Below are 26,126 nucleotides of genomic sequence, written 5' to 3'. Positions count from 1 at the left end.
TTTAATAATACTGTTATTTGGTAGTCAGCCAGTTCTGCATTAAGAAAATCCTGGTTTTATGACTTTAGAAAAAGATGTCAATGCTGATGACTCTTCACTGCTGGCTCTTGATGAAGTTACTCTACCAGGGTTAATTTTGGATAATCAATCCAGACATAGCCTAGTAAATATTGTTAAGTTCATAGGTAAATAAAAGTTTTTATAAGCAAACAGATGGGAAGAAAAAATATTCCCATAAAAATGAAAATATAGTAACTAGATATTTCTGTTTCACTATACTAAATTTCAGAGCATAGTCTGAAATATCAAGTTTTCATAGGGCAAAAATATGATTTAAGAATTCTGTGCCAAGCGAAGAGTTAACTATTTGTGAGAAGAAAAACAGAAATACATTCTCTAGTGTGTGTTTGGGAAAAAAATACTCTCTTTCCTTTATTGAAAAGAGAAGGAATTTACATTTATTATGACAATAAATGTGAATTAAACTCTACTGTTAAAAAAGTAAAATTTTTATTTTGAGTTAAAAATAAATATATATGGAAGCAAGTTAAATGTCAGTAAGGAAGGCAGAATGCTTAAATAAACCATCACAAATTTATAAAATGTTATCTAGCTATAAAAATCACATTTTCAAGAAACATTTAATATTATTGGAAATTTTATAAAATAGTATTTAATGAAAAAAGTAGAAAACAAAACTAAATATGAGTATCATTTCATTTCTGTTAAGCACTGTTAGGCATAAAAAGGCAGAGAATATAATCAGTATGTGATACTAGTAATTGATAGGTGGCATGATTATACATAATTTTAAGTTTTGCATTGATTTCAAGATAATGTTTAATTTCTAATATTCTATAATGGCCGTAATTTACTTTTATAACCAGAAAAATGAATGAAAGAAAGGGATGTAAAAGAGCTATTGACAAATCCTGAGAAAAATAAGTAAATAGGAAGAGAAGGCCTACAGGAGACTGAGGAAAGCAAAACAAACAAACAAACAAAAAATGCAGCGCTGTAGAAGGAATTATCAAGAAAGGAGACATTTTGAAGAGGAAGAAAACAGCCAACCATCTAAAATACTACTGAAATCAAACAAGATGGGGATGAATAGAACCCATTAGGAAGTATAATTGAAAGGCTCATGGGTGAACTTTTCAACAGCAGTTCCAGGCCTTGGCCAGAATTACTTATTTGTCAGAACTTTGGCTGCTGCAACTTGCAGAGTGAATGGAGGGAGAAATCATAGTGCATTATTTTGAGGAGCTTAACTTTGAAAAGAAGAAAACTTAGGGTTTGGCTAGAGGGTAATATAAAACTAAAGGTTTTTGTTGTTGTTGTCCTTTGTTTGTTTTAAGGTATGAAAAATTAGGCAAGAATTGAATAATGTTACCATAGTGGTAAAAAGCAAAGGATTTGGAGTCAGATGAATCAGCATTTAATTATACAGTAGTGCCATTCTATCCAAGATTACAAACTTTTGTTAATCTGTTAATCTAAAATATAGATTTAAAGGGAATCATAAAATATAACACATATTTAAAGGTTATTTTAACTGAAAGAATATAAAGGCACATTTATTCACCAAATTCTTATAGGCAAAGCCTTTTACTTAGTTACTTGCTCTCCTTTTTGAATAAATTACAATCACAACACATCAGTTACAATTTTCAATAGTGAATTCTGTAAAAGTGGAGTTAAAATTAAAGCCCTTAGAAGACAAAAACATTTCTTAAATGTTTAGATTTTTTTCTACACCTAATTCAACTTCAATTTATGATTTAACTTTCTCAAGACTTTTCAAAGCATTCCATTTAATTTTCCTAGAAACGTATTTTGTTTTCTTTTTTCTTTCATACATACTTAATAATTTACAGAATATTTATTTAAATTTAAAATGAAAACAAGTGAAGTGAACGAGACAACTTTGAGGGCAAATCCAACTGCTTCTTGGTAAACCTGTAATTTAACCAGTGGCATAGGCATACTCAAGACTATAGAAGGATGATTGGCCAGCTGAGACTATTGGGTGTGTGACAGCACTATTTAATGTGTTTTAGAGGAATGGAATCTTGATTTCCAGTGGGCTGGGTGAGTGGAGGTGGGTTGACATTCTACTGTGAAACTCATATTTTTACTGAAGTGAACGAACAATTGATCAAATTCCTAATTCTAAAGCACACTATACATTGAAATGTATATGACAAAGAAGAAATATTTCTTATCAGAGGTCCAATAGTTAAAGAACATCATTATAACAAACTTAAATTATATACCTTAGTGATATACAATGTGAGATATTTCAAAGTATCAAGTGATTTTAAAAAACTGGAACCCCATTAAACAGGTATTGAAATATTATTTATAAAAATATGTAAATTTATATAAATAAATTTATATAAATAAATATCAAATGGAATTTTGAATCCTTTCTTTGGCTGGAGGTTGAAGAGGTATAATTTCAGCAGTAATCTTTAAAGAGAACAATTGAGCGCATATACGTTTATGCACTCAATTGGTAGCTCTTCATCTTGCATTGATCCCTTTACCATTATGTAATGCACTTCTTAGTCTTTTTTTTAATCTTATTTGGTTTAAAGTCTGTTTTATCAGAGAATAGGATTGCAACCCTTGCTTTTTTGTTTGTTTGTTTGTTTGTTTGTTTGTTTGTTTTTGCTTTCCATTTTCTCGGTAAATATTCCTCCATCCCTTTATTTTGAGCCTATGTGTGTCTTTGCACGTGAGATGGGTCTCCTGAATACAGCACACTGATGGGTTTTTGACTCCTTATCCAATTTGCCAGTCTATGTCTTTTAATTAGGGTATTTAGCCCATTTACATTTAAGATTAATATAGTTATGTGTGAATTTGATCCTGCCATTATGATGTTAGCTGGTAATTTTGCCCATTAGTTGATGCAGTTTCTTCATAGTGTCAATGGTCTTTACAATTCGGTATGTTTTTGCAGTGGCTGGTACTGGTTTTTCCTTTCCATATTTAGGGCTTTCTTCAGGAGCTCTTGTAAGTCAGGCCTGGTAGTGACAAAATCTCTCAGCATTTGCTTGTCTCTAAAGGATTTTATTTCTCCTTCCACACTTATGAAGCTTAGTTTGGCTGGTTATGAAATTCTGGGTTGAAAATTCTTTTCTTTATGAATGTTGAATATTGGCCCCAACTCTTTTCTGGCTTGTAGGGTTTCTGCAGAGATCCACTGTTAGTCTGATGGGCTTCCCTTTGTGGGTAACCAGACCTTTCTCTCTGGCTGCCCTTAACATTTTTTCCTTCAGTTCAACCTTGGTGAATCTGATAGTTATGTGTCTTGGGATTGCACTTCTCGAGAAGTATCTTTGTGATGTTCTCTGTATTTTCTGAATTTGAATGTCAGCCTGTCTTGCTAGATTGGGGAAGTTCTGCTGGATAATATCCTTTAGAGTGTTTTCCAACTTGGTTCCATTCTCCCCATCATATCATTTATCTTCTTCTCTCAACTGGTTATTCCAGTTAGCAGTTCCTGTAACCTTTTATCAAGGTTCTTAACCTCCTTGCATTGGGTTAGAACATGCTCCTTTAGCTAGGAGGAATTTTTTTATTACCCCCTATCTGAAGTCTACTTCTGTTAGTTCATCAAACTCATCTTTGTCCAGTTTTGTTCCCTTGCTTGAGAGGAGTGGTGATCCTTTGGAGCAGAAGAGGCATTCTGGTATTTGGAATTTTCAGCCTTTTGCAATGGCATACAGAATCCAGCAGCAAATCAAAAAGCTTATCCACCACGATAAAGTTGGCTTCATACCTGTGATGCAAGGCTCATTTGACATATGCAAATTAATAAACATAATCCATTACATAACCAGTACCAATGAAAAAAGCCACATGATTATCTCAATAGTTGCAGAAAATGCCTTTGATAAAATTCAACACCCCTTTCTGCTAAAAAAAAAAAAAAAAAAAAAAAAAACCTCAATAAACTATGTATTGATGGAACATATCTCAAAATAATAAAAGCTATTTATGACAAACCCACAGCCAATATCATATTGAGTGGACAAAAGCTGGAAGCATTCCCTTTGAGAACTGGCACAAGGCAAGGATGCCCTCTGTCATCACTCCTATTCAACATAATATTGGAAATTCTGGCCAGGGTAATCAGGAAAGAGAAAGAAATAAAGAGTATTCAAATAGGAAGAGAGGAAGTCAAATTGTCTCTGTTTGCAGATGACATGATTCTGTATTTAGAAACCCCCATCATCTCAACCTAAAAACTCCTTAAACTGATAGGCAACTTCAGCAAATTCTCAGGATAAAAAAATCAATGTGCAAAAATCACAAGCATTCCTATACACCAGTAACAGACAAACAGAGAGCCAAATCATGAGTGAACTCCCATTCACAATTGCTAGAATAAAATACCTAGGAATACAACTTATAAGGGAAGAACCTCTTCAAGGAGAGCTATAAACCATCATTCAAGGAAATGAAAGAGGACACAAACAAATGGAAAAACGTTCCATGCTCATGGATGGGAAGAGTCAATATCAAGAAAATGGCCATACTACCCAAGTAATTTATAGATTCAATGCTATCCCCATCAAGCTACCATTGACTTTCTTCACAGAATTAGAAAAAACTACTTTAAATTTCATATGGAATCAAAAAAAGAGCCCGTATACCCAAGACAAGCCTAAGCAAAAAGAACAAAGCTGGAGGCATCACACTACCTGACTTTAAACTATACTACAAAGCTACCATAACCAAATCAGCATGGTACTGGTACTAAAACAGATATATAGACCAATGGGATGGAACAGAGGCCTCAGAAATAACACCACACATCTACAACCATGTGATCTTTGCAAACCTGACAAAAACAAGAAATGGAGAAAGGATTCCCTATTTAATAAATGGTGTTGGGAAAGCTGGTTAGTCATATGCAGAAAACTGAAACTGGACCCCTTCCTTACACCTCATACAAAAATTAACTCAAGATGAATAAAGACTTAAACTTAAGACCTAAAACCATAAATACCCTAGAAGAAAACCTAGGCAACACCATTCAGGACATAGGCATCAGCAAAGACTTCATGACTGAAACACCAAAAGCAATGACCACAAAAGTCAAAATTGATAAATGGGATCGAATTAAAGTAAAGAGCTTCGGCACAGCAAAAGAAACTATCATCAGAGTGATCAGGCAACCTACAGAATGGGAGAAAATTTTTGCAATCTACCCATCTGACAAAAGGCTGATATTCAGAATCTACAAAGAACTTAAACAAATTAAAAAAAAAATCAAAAAGTGGGCAAAGGATATAAACAAATACTTCTCAAAAGAAAACATTTATGTGGCCAACATACATAGAAAAAAATGTCCATCATCACTGGTCATTAGAGAAATGCAAATCAAAACCACAATGAGATACCATCTCACACCAGTTAGAATGGCAATCATTAAAAAGTCAGGAAACAATAGATGCTGGAGAGGATGTGGAGAAATAGGAATGCTTTTACACTGTTGGTGGGAATGTAAATTAGTTCAACCATTTTGGAAGAAAGTGTGGTGATCCTGAAGGATCTAGAACAAGTAATACCATTTGACCCAGAAATCCCATTCCTGGGCATATACCCAAAGGATTATAAATCATTCTGCTATAAAGACAGGTGCTCATGTATGTTTACTGCAGCAAAAACTGGAACCAGCCCAAATGCCCATCAGTGATAGATTGGCTAAAGAAAATGTAGTGTATACACACCATGGAATACTATGCAGCCATAAAAAGGGATGAGTTTATGTTCTTTGCAGGGACACAGATTAAACTGGAAACCACCATTCTCAGCAAACTAACACAGGAACAGAAAACCAAACACTGCATATTCTCATTCATAAGTGGGAGTTTAACAGTGAGAACACAGGGACACAGGGAGGGTAACATCACACACCGGGGCCTGTTGGGGAGTTGGGGGATAGGGGAAGGATAGCATTAGGAGAAATATCTAATGTAGATGATAGGTTGATGGGTGCAGCAAACCACCATGGCACGTGTATACCTATGTAACAAACCTACATGTTCTTCACATGTATCCCAAAACTTAGAGTATAATTAAAAAAAAAAAAAAAAAAAAAAGAGAGAGAGAGGAGAATGATTGAGAATCAGGGTCCTTGGTGATTTTTATTTCTGAGAATCTGGTATAGAAATTTAGTTTTTTGCTGCTTTCAATCTCACTATAAATTTCAATGAAAATGAAATGGGCAGTAGAGATCAAGTTATATAACTTTCTACTGTGATTGAAATCAAGATCAGTTTTTTTTTTTTTTTTTTTAAATCAGCCCATTAGGGTGCTTTCTTGCTATAAGTGTTTAGTCAAAGAAAGAAGAAGGTACGTCCCATGATTCCTGTACACACCTTACAGGACTAACTGCCTAGCCATGCACAAGAAACAAATCTCAGTCAAGACAAAGAGGTCAGTTACCAGAAGCATTTTCCAAAACAAGTGCTAGGCCAGAGGGAAAATTAAGCCATCATATGGGGGATGAAGAGAAACACTAAAGAGCCAGAGAAACTGAACGGTTGGTTTGCCAAACTGGGAAATCTAGAGCAGGCAGCAGATTGCTGAGACAAAAAGAGATCAGGCTGAGACAGATGGAGTTATGGGAGCTCAAGGGCCAGGTTCCAGTCTCATGAACATTTAGCATCATTACTACTTTTCTGTTTTCTGTAGTTTGTGCTTCCTTTATTGGGGATTATTCCACTGAGCCTGGGGGTGGAGTTTGTGATCATTGCTGCTTGCCGGCAAATTTCCCTTTCTCGTTCCTGAAGAGTCTCATTTCATCACAGAATATCATCTTCTTTCTCTCATTTTTTGTCATCTGCTGTTCCCCAAGACATTCTTTCTCATATTCAAGTATATCTCCTAGTTCGTTGTTATTCTATCCAATAATACTGCCTTCCTATCTTGGACCATTTCAATATTCATGTAGACAGTAGGGTTAGAACTAGGAAGAGGCAAGTACAAAGTTTAAGAAGGTATTCACCCCCAGAGGCATGCCAGTGTCTTGTCACTATGAAAAACTGCAACCCCATGATAACCTCAATGTCCCAACTTTTCAGCTCAGTTCTTCTAGTACTGCTACTCCAATAATTCTTCACTTACACCAATGGATTATTCCTATAAACTTAATTGTCCCTTACCCCTTTGATACCTTCACACTCTTTGTTACCATTTTTAATTCCATGGACTGTCATCATAATCATTCCCTTGTATATACACCCTTTACTCCCTTGCTTCTCTCTGGTTTACTGATGCTCACTTGGAAAACACACAAACCGGAGTAAATTCAACTCTCTGCCCACTTCATACTGAAAGCTATGCAGCTGAATGGAGCTGGACAAAAACATACAATCATGCTGAATAATTAATGATCACTAAGTTCAAATGAGATCTCCAGGCTGCCAGGAAATCATACTGTATTTTCCTAGTACCTCTATTCTGCCATCCTCCTACATGACAATTTGTACCTTCTCCTCTCCCCTCAAACTGATCCTCTCCAATCTAATAGTAGTTGATTTTGCTTCCTACTTAATTGAGAACATATACGTATATATAGAAAAAGAAACGTGGGTGTGGGTGGAGGGGTGGTGCAGTGTATGTGTTTATATCTATCTACCTAACAGCATCTCTGTCTCCCTCTGGCTAGAACTTAAGTTCTTAGGGCAACTTTGTCTGCTTTGTTCACTGACATCCTAAGAGCTTAATGTAGAGTATAACACTAAATAATTATGTATAAAATGAATGAATAAATGGGGTATATAAAAAGTACTTTAGAAATTATATTTCATACCATAACAGGTTTTAGCTTTAAATAGTTAAACTTTTTTTTTTTCTTAAAGTTTTGAAAAACCATAACAAAATAGAAATGCATATGTTTTGACTCTGGGTCTAGGCAACAATTTTCTAAACTCAAAATTATTGAATTTAAAGGCAATGAAGGGAAAATCACAAAGACAACAGGTAGATTTGATCACACAAAAATTTAAAACTTAGAGGGCATAAATATTACAAATACAATTTTAAAACAAGTACATGTGCATTATTCTGATGATGGATACACTAAAAGCCTTGACTTCATCCCTATACTCTACATCCATATAATAAAACTACACTTGTACTCCATAAATTTATACAAATAAAAAAGCAAAAAATTATACAGAGTAAATGTTACTTGGCACAAGTAGAGCTGCAAGGACTTAATGTTGATACCATGAAATTATAAAGTGACTGAACAGATAGGACATGAAGATTATAAAAAGCTTATAAATTTAGAGAATATGCTAATTTCTATTAAGAAATACTAATTGACACATTAAGATCTTCTTTCAAATTAACAGTGAAATAATAAATTTAAAAGTTAATGTTAAATTGTATTAAACTCAATAACTAGATGTTAAAATAGACTAATAAATATAATAAAATTGAATTTTAAATTTAACATAACAATTTTAAAACTAGAGCTATATAAGTGGGAAAGTCATATTTTCCCCCAAAGCAATTTAAAAATACATGCTAAATTTTAAAAGAAGTGCTTCTCTCTTTTTGGTCCAGTAGTTTAAGTTCTGGTAGTCATTTGAATTTTTTTAAAAAGTAGCAGTTGTAAATACATAGAAATCTTTAAGTATATAATTTTATAATAGCAATTCTCCTAAATGCAAAAGTTGGTACAGCGGAAACCTAATTTTACAAAAATAGAGGAAATAAAACAGAAAAAAAGGTCTGTATCCATGGCATGGAGAATCATGCATGCATTAGAAATACTATTTTTAAAAACAGGCGTTAGTGGGAAAACTCTAAAAACTAAAAAATAAACTTAGTAATGTTGCAGAATACAAAATAAACATCCAAAAATAAGTAGGATTTATATATGACAATAGCAAACTTCCTGAAAAAACAAATCAGAAAAGCAATTGCATTTATAATAGCTACAAAAAAAAAAAAAAAAAAAATAGATGTAATCCCAGTGCTTTGAGAGGCCAAGGTGGGTGGATCACCTGAGGTCAGGAGTTCAAGACCAGACTGACTAACATGGTGAAACCCATCTCTACTAAAAATACAAAAATTAGGTAGGCATGGTGGTGGGCACCTGTAGTCCCAGATACTCAGAAGGCTGAGGCAGGAGAATCGCTTGAACCCAAGAGGGTGGAGGTTGCAGTGAGCTAAGATCACACCACCACACTCCAGCCTGAGTGGCAGAGTGAGACTCCATCTCAAAAAAAAAAAAAAAAAAACCTAGGAATATACTTAAATAAGGAGGTGAAAGATCTTTACAATGAAAAGTCAAAAACATTGATAAACTAAATTGAAGAGTATACAAAGAAATGAAAATGTATCCCATGTTCACAGATTGGAACAATTAATATTGTTAAAATGTCCATATAACCCAAAGCAACTGTTGATTCAATGTAATTTTTATCAATCACCCCTTGAAATTCTTCACAGAAATAGATGAAACAAACTTAAATTTTGTATAGAAATACAAAAGTCCCCAGACACACAAAGCAATCTTGAACAAAAGAAAAAAGCTGGAGGCATCACACTATCTGACTTTAAAATATGATACAAAGCTATAATTACCAAAACAGCATGGTGCTGGCATAAAAAGAGACACACAGGTCAGTGGAACAGAATAGAGAACCAATAAATAAATCCAAGTATTTATAGCCAAGTTTTTTTGTTGTTGTTTTTGTTTGTTTCTTTGTTTATTTTTACAAATGTGCCACTAACACATATTGGGGAAAGGAATCTGGATGCGGGGAAAGCTTTATTTCCACATGCAGAAAAATAAAACTAGACTAATCTCTCACCATATTAAAAAATCAACTCTAAATGGATTAAGGAATTCAATGTAAGACCTGAAACTATAAAACTATTAGAAGAAAACATTAGGGAAATGCTTCATGAAATTTTACTGGGCAATAATTTTTTGGATGAGACCTTAAAAGCACAAGCAATAAAAGCAAAAATAGACACACATAATTACAGCAAACTAGAAAGCTTCTTCTCAGCAAAGGAAAAAATTAATAAAGTGAAAAGACAACCTACATAATGGAGAAAAGTATTCCATAAGCCAGTTTTAAAATGGGCAGAAGATAACAAATAAGCCAATTTTTAAATGGGCAAAAGATTTGAATAGACATTTCTCAAAAATAGACATACAAGCGGTCAATAAATGTGTGAAAAATGCTCAATATCACTAAATATCTGAGAAACAGAAATTTAAAAAACACAATGAGATATCACTTCACCTCAGTTAGAATGGCTATTGTCAGAAAGACAAAAAAATTACAAATGTTGGCAAGGGTGTGAAGAAAGGAAAGCTCATATAAACTGTTTGTGGAAATGTAAATTGGTATAGCCATTATGAACAACAGTATGGATGTTCCTTAAAAAATTAAAAATAGAACTACTATATGATCCAACAATCCCACTACTGGGAATGTATCCAAAGAAAATGAAATCAATTATGTCTAAGAGATATATGCAGCCCGTGTTCATTGCAGCATTATTCACAATAGCCAAGACATGGTATCAACCTAAGTGTCCATCAACAGATGAATGAATTTTAAAATGTGGTATATATACCCAATAGAATACTATTTAACCATTAAAAGAATGGAATCTGGTCATCTGTGACAGTCTGGATAGACCTAGAGGACACTACATTAAGTGAAATAAGCCAAGCACAGGACAAATACTGCATTATCTCACTTGTTTGGAATCTAAAATGTTTATCTCATAGAAGTAGAGAGTAGAGTAGTAGTTAGCAGTGGCTGGAGAGTGTAGGAGAGATGGAGGGATTGGGAGAAGTTAGTCAGCAGGTACAAAGCTACAGTTAGGATGAATAAGTTATTGTGTTCTATTAGGCAGTAGTTTAACTATAGCTAATAAAGTATTGTATATTAATAGCTAGAAGACAGAATTGTAAATATTCTTTTATGCTGCATGTGAGTATCTAGTTTTCCAATAGCATTTATTGAAGGAACTGTCCTTTCCCCATTATGTGTTCTTGGCCCCTTTTTCAAAAATCAATTGACCATAGACGTGTTTGTTTATGGTCTTTCTATCCTACTCCACTTGTCGATGTGACTGTTTTTAAGTCACTGCCATGTTGTTTCGATTACTATAAATTTATACCATATTTTGAAACCTGGTAGTGTGATTCCTCCAACTTTGTCTATTTTTTTTATCAAGATGGCTTTGGCTTCACCAAGAGCAGAATATCTGATATATTAATTAAAATAATAATATACTTGTTTGTTATCAAACTTCTGATGATATATCCAATGACTACTTTTTTTTGAGACAAAGTCTCATTCTGTCACCCAAGCTGGACTGCAGTGGCACAATCTTGTCTCACTGCAGCCTCTGCCTCCCAGGCTCAAGTGATTCTCATTCCTCAGCCTCCTGAGTATCTGGGATTACAGGCATGTACCACCATTCCCACTATAGCTACTACTTTAACAATTCTGTTTGTACTTATGCCATGCTTACACATAGTTTTATTCCAACTTTCAACATGGAAACAAACATACAATCTTCATAACACCAAAACATTCACCAGTGCATTTTTATAACATAAGGAACTATAGTTTTTATCATCCAGTTATATATTTTAAAAGTTAATAAGTATTATTTTCTTCAATTGTGCTTGCTATCAATTATCTTTCCAAACAATCTATTTTAAATTGCCAGAGCCTCTCTGCAAAAAATCCATGTTTGGACTCTTAAATATTCCATGATATAGGAATAGGACAGAAGCAGAAATCTGGCACATGCAACATAATATTCAGATAAGCCATGGACAAAAGAGGTCAATTCATGAAACAGAAGGAGACTAAAGAGTAGGCAGAAAGAAGAGGCTGCCAGGATCCTTTTCAAGCAATTTCCCCATACCACTTAATATAAGAGGGACCCGAGATCAGTGGATGAAGAAAAAGCAATTATTAGAAGCTAGGTTCTACATATCATTCTTCTCACCCTAGCACATTTTTGATGTTCCACACTATATAGAACTTTTTTAAAAAGGCACCACATATGGATTTTTAAAGGTGCAACTCTGCTTCTGAGACTCACTTCTCTCTCCCTTGGTCATTAGAAAGCAGTGCTGGAGGTAAACACTGAGTCAGAGATGGTGCCCAGCACTGCAGCCAGGTCTCACCCATATGTTAGATGAGCGCACCCCCTATTTCACTAGGCTCTAGAGGAATCTGTCCCAGCATTAGCTGCCATAAATCATGCTTCTGGTGTTTATGAAACTTTGTCAAATTCTTTTTGGAACAGATGAAAAAAATTTTTCCATTTAGGACACTCTATCCATGGAAATGTTTGGTGCTCATAGGTGTTGGGCAGAGTTCCCTATGGGGTCAGGATCCGGCCTGGTCCTGCTTAGAGCACTGAGCAAGTCTTTTCAGATGCCAGCAGTTGTAGGTGAAAGCCACAGAATTAATAATTTTCTGTCACCAGAGTTTTTAATGTGGCTGAGTAAGCTAGAGGAGACACAAGAAAATTTCTCACTCCAGGGGTTCAACTCCTATTAATCACGGCTTTCACAGTCTTTAGTGTGATCTGAGGGTTGATCTGAACCATGTTCCTCTAGGTAATTATGTATAGAATTGCAGATGTGGGTAGGGTGAATTACATGGAGTGAAAAATCATAGAAACAATAGAAAGGAATATTTCGAGTAGAGGTATAGACTGTGTTGATAAAATAAAACCATGGTAGTTGGCAAAGTAGCCTAACCATACTGTCATTATAAAATACAACACAATAGGAACTGTTCTTGCATGTTATTTATACAGTGAAGCTGGCCTTTATATGAAGATCGCTATTCACATAGCAGAAATACTTTGATAGGAGGGTTGTTGAAAAATAGAAATCACCAGAGGCCCAAGGTCCAGGATGCTTGGTCTTTGTCAGCTGATGTAGAGGGAAAGTAATTTTTTAAAGTGATATATTTCTTTGGTGTATGGTATTCCTTGAAACAGCTCTCCCCTGCTCCACCGCATTCAGGCTACACTCCATTTCCTTGCCTTGCTTTGCCCTGTGCTGGCTCCTGTCTTTTGAAGGATCCAACTCAAGCCTCACCTCCACCTCTTCCTCTTTATCTTAGTCCTCCAACCATCAACTTTTTTTTTTTATTATTATTCTTACTAAACCTCTGTCTTGTCTTTCAAATTCACTGCACACCATTGCTTTCTACTGGACAAACTTTGTTCTATACAATAAATTTATTTGCCCAAAAGCAAAGACTAAAGTAGTTTCTTAGTGATCGGAAAAAAAGCACTGATGAAAAAACAGATGAAACTGCACTGTTGCACTGATGCATAATGAGGTACAAATTATTAATGGAAGCTCTAAAGCAATAGAAGTATAGGAAATAAATGTGATGAATAAGAGTGGAAGAAACTCTGAACTAGTTCAAAAGTGTATGTGTGTGTGTGTGAGAGGGAGAGAGAGAGAAAAAAACTCTACTGATTTGGAAATTTAAGCATCAAAATTTGTTTTACAAATGCAAATTCATCACTCAGTTTTATAATGTGCAAATGACCTAAAGTATCCAAAATATAAGTTACTCTGCCAGGATTCTTCCACATGAAGTTTTTTTCAAAAGGCACCTTTGAGCATTTGTTTTCACATCATTCATTTAAGTTTTTCACCAATGTGCTAAATTATGCAGTACTCCAATTAAAGTCAACTTGGAAAAATCTGAGTGCTTTGTTAAATTAGCACCAGTGGTATTCTTCCAGATAATTTTCCCTGTGTTCATTTGCCAGAAAGGATTTAGATTTCTTTTTTCTCAGTTCAGACTCAGATTAATCTAAGAAACATAGTTTTATCAAAGTAATTCGTTTTGGACTCAGAAGTTATTCTTTCTTCCCTGTTATAATTTTTGTTTATTTATAATTTGAGTAATAAATGTTTAAAATTTATTAAATTTAGACTAATAATTACCTATAACTTATGAGTAACAAAATAAAAGCCTGCAGGATGCTAAAACAGTAAGGTCTGGTGTTGAAGTTATCTTGTCCCATGTTTCCTAGAGCATGAAAGATGAATGTGCATATGCATGGTTCTCAACAAAGTAACAGGATGAAACATCACTCACTTCCAAAACAGACAGGATAAACAGAGTGGCAGCTTTAAAGTCCAGAATGCTAAAAAACTCATTGCCAACACCTTATGACCCTACGTTCAGTACAACATATAAAGACCCTGAGCTTCAGGCCATGTTGAGCAGTGGAAGAGATTTGCTGGAAAAACGGCTTTCTGAAACATGTCTGAAAAGTTAAGCACAAAATCCCTGCTCCACTAGAGAGCACTAATGACCAAACTCTTCCTGCTGGAACTTTGGCAGAGACAATTTCACTTTTTGTAAATCTCCTCAATACATTTTCACCACTTCAATTAACTTCCCTAAAGATCTAATAATATATATGGTGATGAATACAGAATCTTTAATAGAGAATGGCTTCAATGGTTTGTGTCATGACAGTATTTAACAACAACAACAACAAAATAGAAGTAGATTGCAAACTCATTAATATGACCTGTCTTTTTATTTTAAACTTCAATATAGTACAAAATATTTCAAAGTTACAAACAATGTCAGTACTGAGACAGGGAAAGTGATAAATATGACTGTGTGGAATGTGACATCATTCCAATGCTCATATTCTGGCACAATGTCATCTAGAATTATGCTATGCTCTCTCCTTTACCAAATAGCAATTGTGTGTTCCCTGAGGCTTGTAGTCAATCCTAAAGGGCTGTCCTAGTTTTCAGATGCAAAACGAATCCAGAAAGCAACACCCAGATTGTTATGTCATTATTGTCACAGAACCATGAAGCCATTGGGGGGAGGTGATGCTGGTGGGCATTAAATATATAACATTTCAGCAACACAAAACTAAAATAAAATAGTAATTAAAAAGTTTATTTTCTAACTAAAATGAAATATTTTTGAAGAATATATCTCAATTTTGCCATGGAAACTTTGAGAAATAGTGTTCTTTTGATAAATCTTATATATAAATTTCTTTGGTTGCCAGCTTCTTCTGGTCAAAATCCACAGATAATAGGAACTAAAAGTCCTTGTAGATGAGTATGGGATAAAAAACTTCTCAGACTTGGTTGTAAATATACTGACTCAGGATCTCTTTGTTGTGGTCTCTTTCCCCCTCCTCCATATCTCACACATATTTCATAGTTGGCTCCACACTTCCTTCTCAAATCTGTTCTCTCTCCCATATTTCCATTTTCATTGAGATACATCAATCCATTCAATCCATTCAGCTAGAAAACTGTGTGTCATCACTCTCCTCCCAGCCAAATGGCCAAGTCCTAGTGATTCTGTTTCTTAAACCTCCTTCGATTATTTCCTCTCATTTCCAGGCTCTCTATGACAGCTTTAGGGAGGCCCTCATTTATCTCACTTGGATTTATAAATTATTAGTTATCTCTCTGCTTCTACTCTCTCCCTTTCAAATTCACCCTCCCCATTAGCACAAGTGCTTTTGCTTTCTCAACCCTACTTCAATACTTACATGCCTCTTTATTGCCAGCAAGAGTACTTCATATACTTTTTAATGTTACAAAACCGTGTAACAAGTGCTGTAGTTGACTTATGCAAGATACGTCTGTGTTTCAAAGGAGGGCAAGATCAACACTGATCTATTTTAATGCAAAACCTACTCTGTCTTCCCCACTGCTTATAGGAGGGCTCACACCCTCAGACAGGAGACCTTTGACAAAGTGGTATATGTTTAATTAAATTGAGACTAGAACACAAGCTTTGGAGAGAGTAATATATTCAAATTTCTAACCCCCCGGGTACAAGATGTGTATCTGGGCAAGTCTTTATATCCTTTTTCACCTCTAAAATGGGAATAATTATGCCTACAATACAGAGTTTATGTGATGGTTCATTGAAACAATTGATTTTATGTCTCTAACACACTGGCTAGTGCATAGTAGGTATTCATAAATATTTGTACTTGTTCCTGTAAAGATGTGTAGGAAAACAAGAAGATGCCTTACTACGAAAAGTCCCTTCAAGCAGGGAAAAACACAGAAAATAACTTGTCCAAGTGTAACTGTATGGCGTATTTGAGGAACTCTAAGTGATTAAGCAGTTTGAAGGGGAGAACAAACAGGATATAAAAACTGAGGGGAAAAAAGCAATGGTTTGTTCATAGAAGATCTTATGTTTTACCTTATATCCCTTCCTCTATACTAATCTATTTAAGCCTTTTCAACTTTCTGGTCACTTTCATTCCCTCTGTAACTAAGTTTATGAACTTAGGAGACCATATTCACTGTTTCTATTTTCTCAAACAACTCTGGTCTAGTTTCTAGTCCCATCACTCCATTGATGTTATCAGCGACATCACTAACAACTTCTTAATGGCCACATCAAGTGGACCCTTGACAGCCCACAATCTTCTCGAACTGCTTGGAGGATTTTGGTATATTACTCAACTTCTGGAAAATCACTTCTTCCTTGATTTCAGTTATTTCTTTCACTTTTATGGTTTTATTTTTATCTATTTGGCCCTTTCCTTACCATCTCTTTCAGGAGATCCTAATTCTTTACCATCTCTTAAATCTGTGATTCTGTCCTTGGTTCTTTTATTTCTTTATTTTTATTGTCTCTTTTAGAACTCATCTTCAAAAGTAACTTTAGGTATCTACAGGGTCCTCACAATTCTCAAATCTAATATGTGCTATAAGCCCATACCACTCTACTTATAATTTTAATCTCCCTACTAGACTGATTTCTATAAGAAGCAAAAACCTTGTCTGTCTTGTTCACTCCTTTGAACTGCCTAACTGTGGTAGACTGCATTTCTGTTTTTAATTCTTTGCTCCTTGCTGTATCCATTTACCATATGATTTTATATTCCCTCCTTTCGAGACAATACTCTTTCCTAACACATTGATGTTGGCCTTGGCCATATGACTTGCTTTGACCATTGCAACATGGGCAGAATGACAGGAATGCAGCACCAAACCTAGTCATAAGAGGTGCTATGTGCTCTACCCTTCCCTCTAGTGTTCTTGCCCTCCCTCTGTCATAGAGTTTCTACTGGAAAACTGATGCACATTCATCATTCCCTCACTGGAATGGTGGAACCAATTTATTCTAGTGATTCTATAGTTGTTCAGAATGAAGCCGAACAGTCCCAGCCAACCTATAATCTTGTGACTGGGATAATAAATAATTAATATTTCAAGCTGCTGAATTTGTTGTTTATTTTTGATGCAATATCTTTGTAATATAGCTAAGATACTAGTTGATACTGATGTGCAGTACATTTTGATAAACATTTGTTGATGAATGAAAATGGAGCCTTTGGGTTAAATGTAATCTTAGTCAAAACATAATTATAAACCAAACAAAAATGTTGCAGTTCTTGTGAAATGGGCATGGTGAGAGTTGGCAGCCATGGAGTGGGTACTGCTTGGATCTCCTTCTAGAAAACCTGTTGGAGAATCATGGTTGACTGTGGATCCACCATATTTGTACTGAGGCCATCTTTCTACCAGTCTAGTTACAGCCAATGAGTAAGCACAGCGTGCATACTAGTGCTGTCCCATTCCTAAAAATGCACAGTCCCTGTCTTTGGCAACTTTGGCTAAGTGATACTTCATAGGTGAGGTAAGACTTTCTCGCAGTTTTGCAGTCTGGCTCTTCCTATTCAATTCTTCTTTCCTCTTTCTTTTCACAGACCAGCATTGAGGTCTAAATATCTCCCCCTGCCTGCTCCTGCTATCTTCCCTTCATCCTTCATAACTCCCGAAGAACATCTCTTTTATGTCTAAACTTGTCTTGAAATTTGATTCTCAGATGACCAGAACTGACAAGGACTAAGTGCTTAGTCTATTTTAAGCTGCTCTAAAGTGATGTTCCCCCTGAGAGACACCTAATTGCTCATGAGAGCACAGTTGAAAACGACTGGACTTATGAGTAATATCCAAACTTCTCACTACAGCACATGTGATTCTTTAAACAATGCCCTCTACTTTATTTTCTGCTTCTTCTCCCTAGAAATGCTAGTCTCCACCAACTTGAAGTGTTACATATATCTATATGATCACTTTTAACAAGCAATGTGATGCTTATCACATAGAAATACTATCTGCCAATGAGATACTGTCTCACGCCAGTCAGAATGGCGATTATTAAAAAGTAAAAAAAAAAAAAAAAAAAAAAAAAAAGGTTGCTGGTGAGGATGTACAGTTACAGGAACACTTACACTATTGGTGGGAGTGTAAATTAGTTCAATCATCGTGAAAGACAGTGTGGCAACTCCTTAGTGACATAGAGGCAGAAATACTATTTGACTCAGCAATCCCATTACTGAGTATATACCCAAAGGAATAGAAATCATTCTATTATGAAGATACATGCATGCGTATGTTCACTGAAGCACTAGTCATGATACCAAAGACATGGAATCAACCTAAATGTCCATCAGTGATAAACTAGATTAAAAAAATGTGGTACATAAACACCATGGAATACTACACAGTCACAAAAAGCAAGATCATGTCTGTTGCAGGAACATGGACGGAGTTGGAAGCCATTATACTTAGGAAACTAACACAGGAATAGAAAAACCAAACACGGTATATTCTCACTTAGAAGTGGGAGCTGAATGATGAGAACACATGGACACATGGGGGGAACAACACACACTAGGGTCTGTCAGAGTCAAGGTAGGGGGAGAGCATTAGGAAGAATAGCAAATGGATGCTGGGCTTAATACCTAGGTGATGGGATGACCTGTGAGCAAACTACCATGGCACATGTACCCCTGAACTTAAAATGAAAGTTGAAGAAAAAATAAAAGGAAATACTATCCCTAACAAAGTGTAAGCAATTTGGGACAATAACCATTTATTTTTTGCTGTTAATCACCAGACTAGTAATTATTCTAAAAATACATTTTAATAAATGTGAAAACAAAGCAGGGATTCTACAAAAAAATTATTGATTTAATCCAAACTTTTTCTCTACTTGCAGATCAAGCCACCAGCAAATGCACCATTAACCTGACCATTCAAGGCAGTTACCTCACATCTTGCAAATATAGTATAATATAATTGCTGGCTACATTAACTAACGTATTGTCTTTACAATGATAATCAATAGTTTTAAAAGATATAATTTCCTGGTAGAACTCTGTTTGTTTTGCTTTCTACAAATTTGGTGGTAATGATACAAAAGTAATTTGAATATTACATTAGAAATAATATGTATATTATATATATATACACATACACGTAATATTTTTAGGAAAATTATAATTCTGCTCTTGCAGCTTACAGTTCAACTTTTCATTTTCCTTTACATACACAATAACAATGACATCCCAAAACATGGCATACGAAGTTGTCATTTTTTCTAAATTTCTGTACTATCATGGACTTAACTGGATCCAGTTAAATCTATGTAATAGTACAGAAATCTGTAGTATCGAACTGGAAAAATTTAGTAATCCTCTCCTCAATACCATAGTACATAAATTTATTGAGTCCTCCATTTTTTAAGGTTTTACTTTTTTCTATTAAAATGACACATGGCCAGATGTAGTGGGTCATGCCTGTAATCCCAGTGCTTTAGGAGGTGAAGGCAGGAGAATGGCTTGAAACCAGGAGTTCAAGATCAGCCTAAGCAACATCGTGAGACCCTATCTCTAAAAAAGTAAAAAAGACAGTTAGCCAGGCATGGTGGCACACACCTGGAGTTGTAGCTTCTCAGGAGGTTGAGATGGGAGAATCGCTTGAGCCCAAGAGTTCAAGGCTGTGGTGAGCTATGACTGGGCACTGTACTCCAGCCTAGGGGATAGAGAGAGACCTTGTATCAAATAAATAAATAAACTTAAAAAAAAATAAGAGACCATAGAAACAAACAAAACAAAATCCTAGGGGGAAAAAACAATATAAACACATAATTTTTATACTCTGAAGTATACATAATTACTCTGAATCCCACAAGCCCAAGGAAATAAAATCATTACGAACACTTTGGTATATTTTATTTAAAATATAGATAGATAGTTGCATATAAATACAGACCCATAAATGCATATTGAAGCATATGTAACTTTAATATAATGGGATATACATATGTGTGTGTTTAATATACATACACAAAAGTATGTTTTATTTCTAGGTTTCATCTTATGCATCTTAGAGGAGAAGGGGAATTAGGAACTAAATGTATTGGTGGGGATTTAAATCAAAAATTCTGTGTCAAATCTGTGGAGTTTGTGTCTATGAGATTCCCAAGTAAAAATACTGAGGAAGCAGTTTGTATGTATGTGGAGCTCAGGGGAGAAGTCAGTTATATGATGTTGTAATGCTACATCTAAGGTTTTATGTCAAACTTTCAAATGGTAGCTCGTTAGCTTCTTCCTGTGGTATCTGAAGTGATTTCAACTCACTAATTTATTCAACAAATATATATTGCATTCTCTGGTAGCTAATACAAAGTGATACATAAAATAGTAAATATGTAGCCAATCAGAAGCTTATAATCTAGTACAAGAGATGATAAACAAGTAAGCAAAGAACACTGTAAACAAATATTCCAGATAGTAATGAAGAAAAAAATGTTGAAAAACAACGGCTTGTTTTGAGTTGGGGCATTTTAAATGGGTGGTCTGAGAAGATTCTTTCCAAGGAAGTAACTTAGATCCAAAGTCTAAAGAAAGAACCACATGTTTGATCCTATGATTGGGGGACCTGTCAGGCAGAGATGAACTTAAGAGTAAAGGTCCTCAGAAAGCAACAAAGTTAATATTTAGGAAATGCAAAAAGGCCAATGAGGCCAAAGTATAATTAGCAGGAGAAAATCCTGTGACATAAGGTTAGTATGATAGAAAAGGATGGGTCATATGGAGCCTTGCAGGCCTTAGTGCGGTAGTCAGATCTTATTAGATGTACAACTAGAGGACATTGGAGAGTTTTATGTGTTATACTTTCTGGCTGTTGGGTTGAAAGTAGAAAAGAGTGGTTCAAGTGACAGTAGAGAGACAAAGTAGAAGACTATAGCTATGCACCTTATAAGACATGATGGTGCTTCTATTTTTGAAATATTTTGAATTAAAAAAAATCTGACTCACTTTGGATTTCCTATAGGAGTTATGGATGCAAAGATGTCAAAGATGACTCAGTCCTAGGTTTTGTCTTGAATAGTCTGATGGCTGATGATGTCATTTACCGAGATGGGAAAACTGTGGAAGAAACAGGCAGTGAGAGACACCAAAATAAGAAGTTTGGATGGAATCTTTTATGTCTGAGTTTCTATGGAATATTAAAGTAAATATATGAATTGACAGGTAGATAGATGAATTCAAAGATCTTGGAGTTGTCAGTACTTTGATAAAATTCAAAGCCATGAATGAGATTATGCAAGATCATCTAGAGAAGCAGACCAAAAAAAGAAGTCTAGGACAAAACTCTGAGAAACTGTGATATTTAGATCAAGTTCAAAAAGGAGGAGCCAGCACAGGAGACTGAAATTAATCAGACAGCAAGTAGCCTGGAAACTAGATGAATGGGGTATCCTTAATCCAAGAGAAATAAATTTTTCAGGAGTCATCACTGGGAGGAATGCTGCCAAGAGAGCTAGTAAAATGGGACAGAGAAGTGGTTATTAGAATAGTGAACTACATGTGGTCAGTGGAGTTGACAATAGCAATTTCTGTGGAGATGTGGGTTCAGACACTGACTTGCAGCAAGTGGAAGAAAAAACAAGCGAGGAGGAAGGAGTACAGCCAGAGCAGATCATTTGTGCATGATGTCTAGTGGTTACTAAAGGCAAGAAAATTTTGGCAATAGATTTTCTTTGCTTTTTGGATGTGAGGTTTATATATATATATATATATATATATATATAGGAATAATTCTGGAGAGAAAGACCCTTGATTACACAGGAATGAGAAGGGGTATCTTGTAGATGCCCTTGAAAAGATAAGGATATGTGGGATTCAGAAAACAAGTACAGGGTTTGTCTGGATCTTGCAATAGCTACAGTTTAACTCTTGTACTAGGAGGATAGAAAATACAGGAACAAATGCAAGTAGACATATAGATTCGCCGCTGTGGTGTTGGGAAGAATTTTTGCCTGATTATTTCTACTTCTCAATAGAGAATGAAGAGACATAATTAAGAATTGGACTGGGTGCAAAAGAAAGGGTGGCCAATGATGATTGAGAAGAAATTAAAGTTACAAAAGAAAAGTCTCAAGATATGGGGAAGTAGAGTATAGGAAAAGAAAAATGGTAGGTTTTTTAAGGCAGTCTAGTGCATTTATTCATAAGTTTATTCAGGATTTAAAATTTGACTTTAATAAATCACTTTTTTGTCTTATTTACCTTTCTATGGTGTGAGTGCTTCTTTTGAATTTGTGTGAGTTTTTTATATATGAAGATATTATGCTCTGGAATGTTTCTTATAAATATTTTTTTTCCATTTGGGAGGTTACCTCATACATTTTCTCATAATTTTTGGCATAGAAAATATTTCATTCTATTTAGGTAGCATAGAGAATGTTTTATTTTATTTAGGTTATTAAAACTATGAGTGTTTTCTACTGTTTTATTTTCCAGGCTTCTATTGCAACTTCTATAAAAAGTTCAGGAAAATAAAGACTTTCAACATTATAAAATTTCAAATTATAAGTGATCATTTTCAACAGATGAATCTCATTGAGGATTTTCAATTGATAAATCTCATTGAGGAAGACCAGGCATCAAGAGGTAGAAGACTAACTCAGCAGGTGGTACAGCTTAGGCTAGAGAGCAGGTCTACCCAACTCCTGAGCAGTTTGTGACATTCATGGTCCCAATCAATATCTCTTTTAATAGTATCTAATATTCCAAAGCTAGGGAACCTTGGATTTTACCTATGCATCATAGAGTGCTAGTTACCACGTGGAGATGTGGAGATGATATAAATGGAAAGATATCTTGCTCTACAGGTAGTCTAGAGGATTAGAGTCTCTGGGCTGGTACCTTTTCCCTGGTACTGCTGGACTACAATTTTTGTGACATCTGTACTTGGTTACTTTTTGTGTCTCACAAAAGTGTCCTGTGGATTCTTTTTAAGTTGAATCTCAAACTGGACCAAAGATATTAGATGTTTGTTTAGGCATGGGATAGAATTCAAACATCACTAAAAATCTAAAGCATGTAAAGTGGGGTTACATGCTATAAATCTGATTTTAGTGTTTTGAGCTCTATTAAAGAAATTCTATGCAGTTTGTACTTTTGAATGGAATCTCCTCTATATGATATGGTTTTCCTTCAGTTGCTAGTGCAGAGGGAAAAGAGGGAGGGGAGAATTTTTGAGAAGTTTTAGCATGTAAAAACTAGCATATAGAGGTTAGAATATGATCCTAGAAGCAAAAGAAGCACTTTTATTTATTTACACAATTTTCAAAGTAAGTACTGCCCTTCAAAACCTTCCTTGATGAAAACTATTCAAATACTAAGTACATTTTCTAATTAACTTGTCACTGATCATCTTGGTTCAAATATCTTGAAACTAAATCTTTATGAGAACTGTTGAATCAAAGGTTATAAAGAAAAATTTTTGTACCCTTACTAAAATATGCACATCAAAAAGAAGATAAGGTCATTCTAATTGCCTAGATTGTTATATTCTACACAATGCTAATCAGAAAAGTTATGTTGCAGCTATTAATCCAGTCAGGTATAACTTTCTCCACATGATGATATGAATGTCTAAACCTCCGTCCCACTATCAAAGAGCACATTAGCACTTTTGCAAATAATTAAAAACATTTTCAACTGAATAAAGGGAAGTTTTTAGCAGCTTGGGAAATTTTCACTAGTTTTTCTATTTACACTGTGGTAATGATAATTCATCTCTTACTCATCAGTATCTTGAGGATGTTCAATATCATTCCTGTGGATTATCATGTACATTTTTAATTAAAATTCTCCTCAGAGAACTTTTTTTAAATAAACACAGCATAACTGTCTTAGTCCTTACTGATTTGAATAACAAGTTGTATATGCCTATCTGTGTGTTTGTATGCACAGATATATCTGTGTAATACCTAAAAACCTTTTGGCCTAGGTGGGGCTTGGTTCTCCGAGTCTGGCTAGTTTGTTTTCTCGAATGCCTGTATTTTGTTGAAAACAAGCATGCTCAGCTGATGAGTCAGTAGAAATGGCAGATTCTTTCTGCTAGGCATTTTTATTTTTTTATGATTTTTCATCACAAGGGACCATTTTGACTTTGTAGCCTTGATACTGAATTGACCATTTTGAAAACTGTAGACTTCATTTACATAGAATTAGAGGTGATGGGTACAGGAGTAACTGCTGCATTATAGACTGAGTTATACTAGGTAACATATACAACAGTGTGGTTATGATTAGCCTGGCAGTATAATTATATCCATGTCACTGTATTTCTTGGCGTATTGATGACTTTTTTTTAAAGTAGTTCTTTGTTGGCCGGATTTCCAGGAGTACCCACAAGACGTTTATAGTTTTGGACATTGCCAACAAAATGCAAGTAATGCCTCTCAGACATTCTGGTAATCAAAAATGTCCCTTTGTATTTCCAAATACTCCAAAGAGGAATAGGTAACACCCCAGGTTATGGACTACTGAATAAATGATTTCATAAAGGTCACACTAATAAAATTTTCCAAGTGTAGGCTTGTTTTACTCTTAGATCTTGTTTTACACTAGATCTTCTAAAGCCCATCTGAAAATGCTACTTTTTAGATACTACCTAAACTCTAGTACAGCTCTGCTCTGTAAGATTTCACAAAGGGCAACATCAAACTTAGGTTTGTTTTTGTTCTCAGTGCTAGTTCCATCTTGGGTTCACTCTCTCCTGCCACAAACTTTGGATAAAAATGTAGAGTGATTTCTCTGAAAGATAATACTTTGCCCCTTTTGTGTTTTCTTTTGGAGGCTCTCTATTTCTTCCACTCTATTTGCTGCTTTCCAACCTATGGTTTAAGGATCTAATCTCCAACACGTGAGAGATTCTGGGGTGAGTTGAATCACTGTTCACCTAGAGAAGAGATGAAAGATCATAGGCAATGTTTGTGTATACCTGGGTTAGTAGAGTTACTAGACAGAGTGGAGGAAATATTCCAAAAAGAAAGCTAGGAGATCAAGGGGGATAAAAAAAAGAACAGTAAAATGTTGCCAAATTAATAATACGTCACAAAATCAAGGGGAAAATAAAAATTTGAATCACTGGAACTGTATAACGGGTTGCATATTACCTATAAGGTAAATCAGAATCATCTGAAAACAAAAAACGGCTTCTGGTTCACCAGCTGTTTCTAACCACTTCTGCTTTTTCATGTGGGTGAAGGATTATATACTCTGTTGACTTGGGAAATTTTATAAGGAGGTAAATGCATCTAATTAGGTATCACAAAGCTCACATAAGATAAGATAAAAGATAAGACAAGGTAAAGTTGGTGCAAAAGTAATTGCAGTTTTTGCATTGTTGAAATTTGCCTTTTGATATTAGAATAAGTTTTAAACAAATGTGGTTATGTTATATATCATTTTAATGCACATTTCTCGCTTTTTTTTTTTTTGCTAATGACTTATTACTTGCTGTTCATTTTATATTTACTTTAGACAATGGAAATGATGTCAGACAAATGTAAATTCAAGTGATTTTCTTTTTTTATTATTATTATTATACTTTAAGTTCTAGGGTACATGCACATAACGTGCAGGTTTGTTACATATGTATACTTGTGCCATGTTGGTGTGCTGCACCCATCAACTCGTCAGCACCCATCAACTCGTCATTTACATCAGGTATAACTCCCAATGCAATCCCTCCCCGCTCCCCCCTCCCCATAATAGGGCCTGGTGTGTGATGTTCCCCTTCCTGAGTCCAAGTGATCTCATTGTTCAGTTCCCACCTATGAATGAGAACATACAGTGTTTGGTTTTCTGTTCTTGTGATAGTTTGCTAAGAATGATGGTTTCCAGCTGCATCCATGTCCCTACAAAGGACACAAACTCATCCTTTTTTATGGCTGCATAGTATTCCATGG

At 35.0% G+C, this 26,126-nt stretch overlaps 1 long non-coding RNA gene across 6 annotated transcripts in view; it reads right to left on the bottom strand.

Moving 5' to 3' along the window:
* The window catches only part of LOC103236063 (uncharacterized), a 237,813-nt gene that overhangs the window by 194,299 nt on the left and 17,388 nt on the right, over positions 1 to 26,126 (bottom strand). For 5 of the 6 annotated variants that reach the window (XR_012093400.1, XR_012093403.1, XR_012093399.1 and 2 more), the window contains exons 2-3: positions 21,178 to 21,288; positions 19,792 to 19,888 (exon numbers count right to left, since the gene is read on the bottom strand). This is a non-coding gene — a long non-coding RNA (uncharacterized lncRNA). The remainder of the gene's footprint in view (positions 1 to 19,791; positions 19,889 to 21,177; positions 21,289 to 26,126) is intronic. The other variant, XR_012093404.1, reaches the window with a different exon arrangement.

This window comes from Chlorocebus sabaeus, chromosome 7, assembly GCF_047675955.1.
Source record: "Chlorocebus sabaeus isolate Y175 chromosome 7, mChlSab1.0.hap1, whole genome shotgun sequence".
NCBI lineage: Eukaryota > Metazoa > Chordata > Mammalia > Primates > Cercopithecidae > Chlorocebus > Chlorocebus sabaeus.
This window is presented reverse-complemented; position numbering and strand designations above follow the sequence as displayed.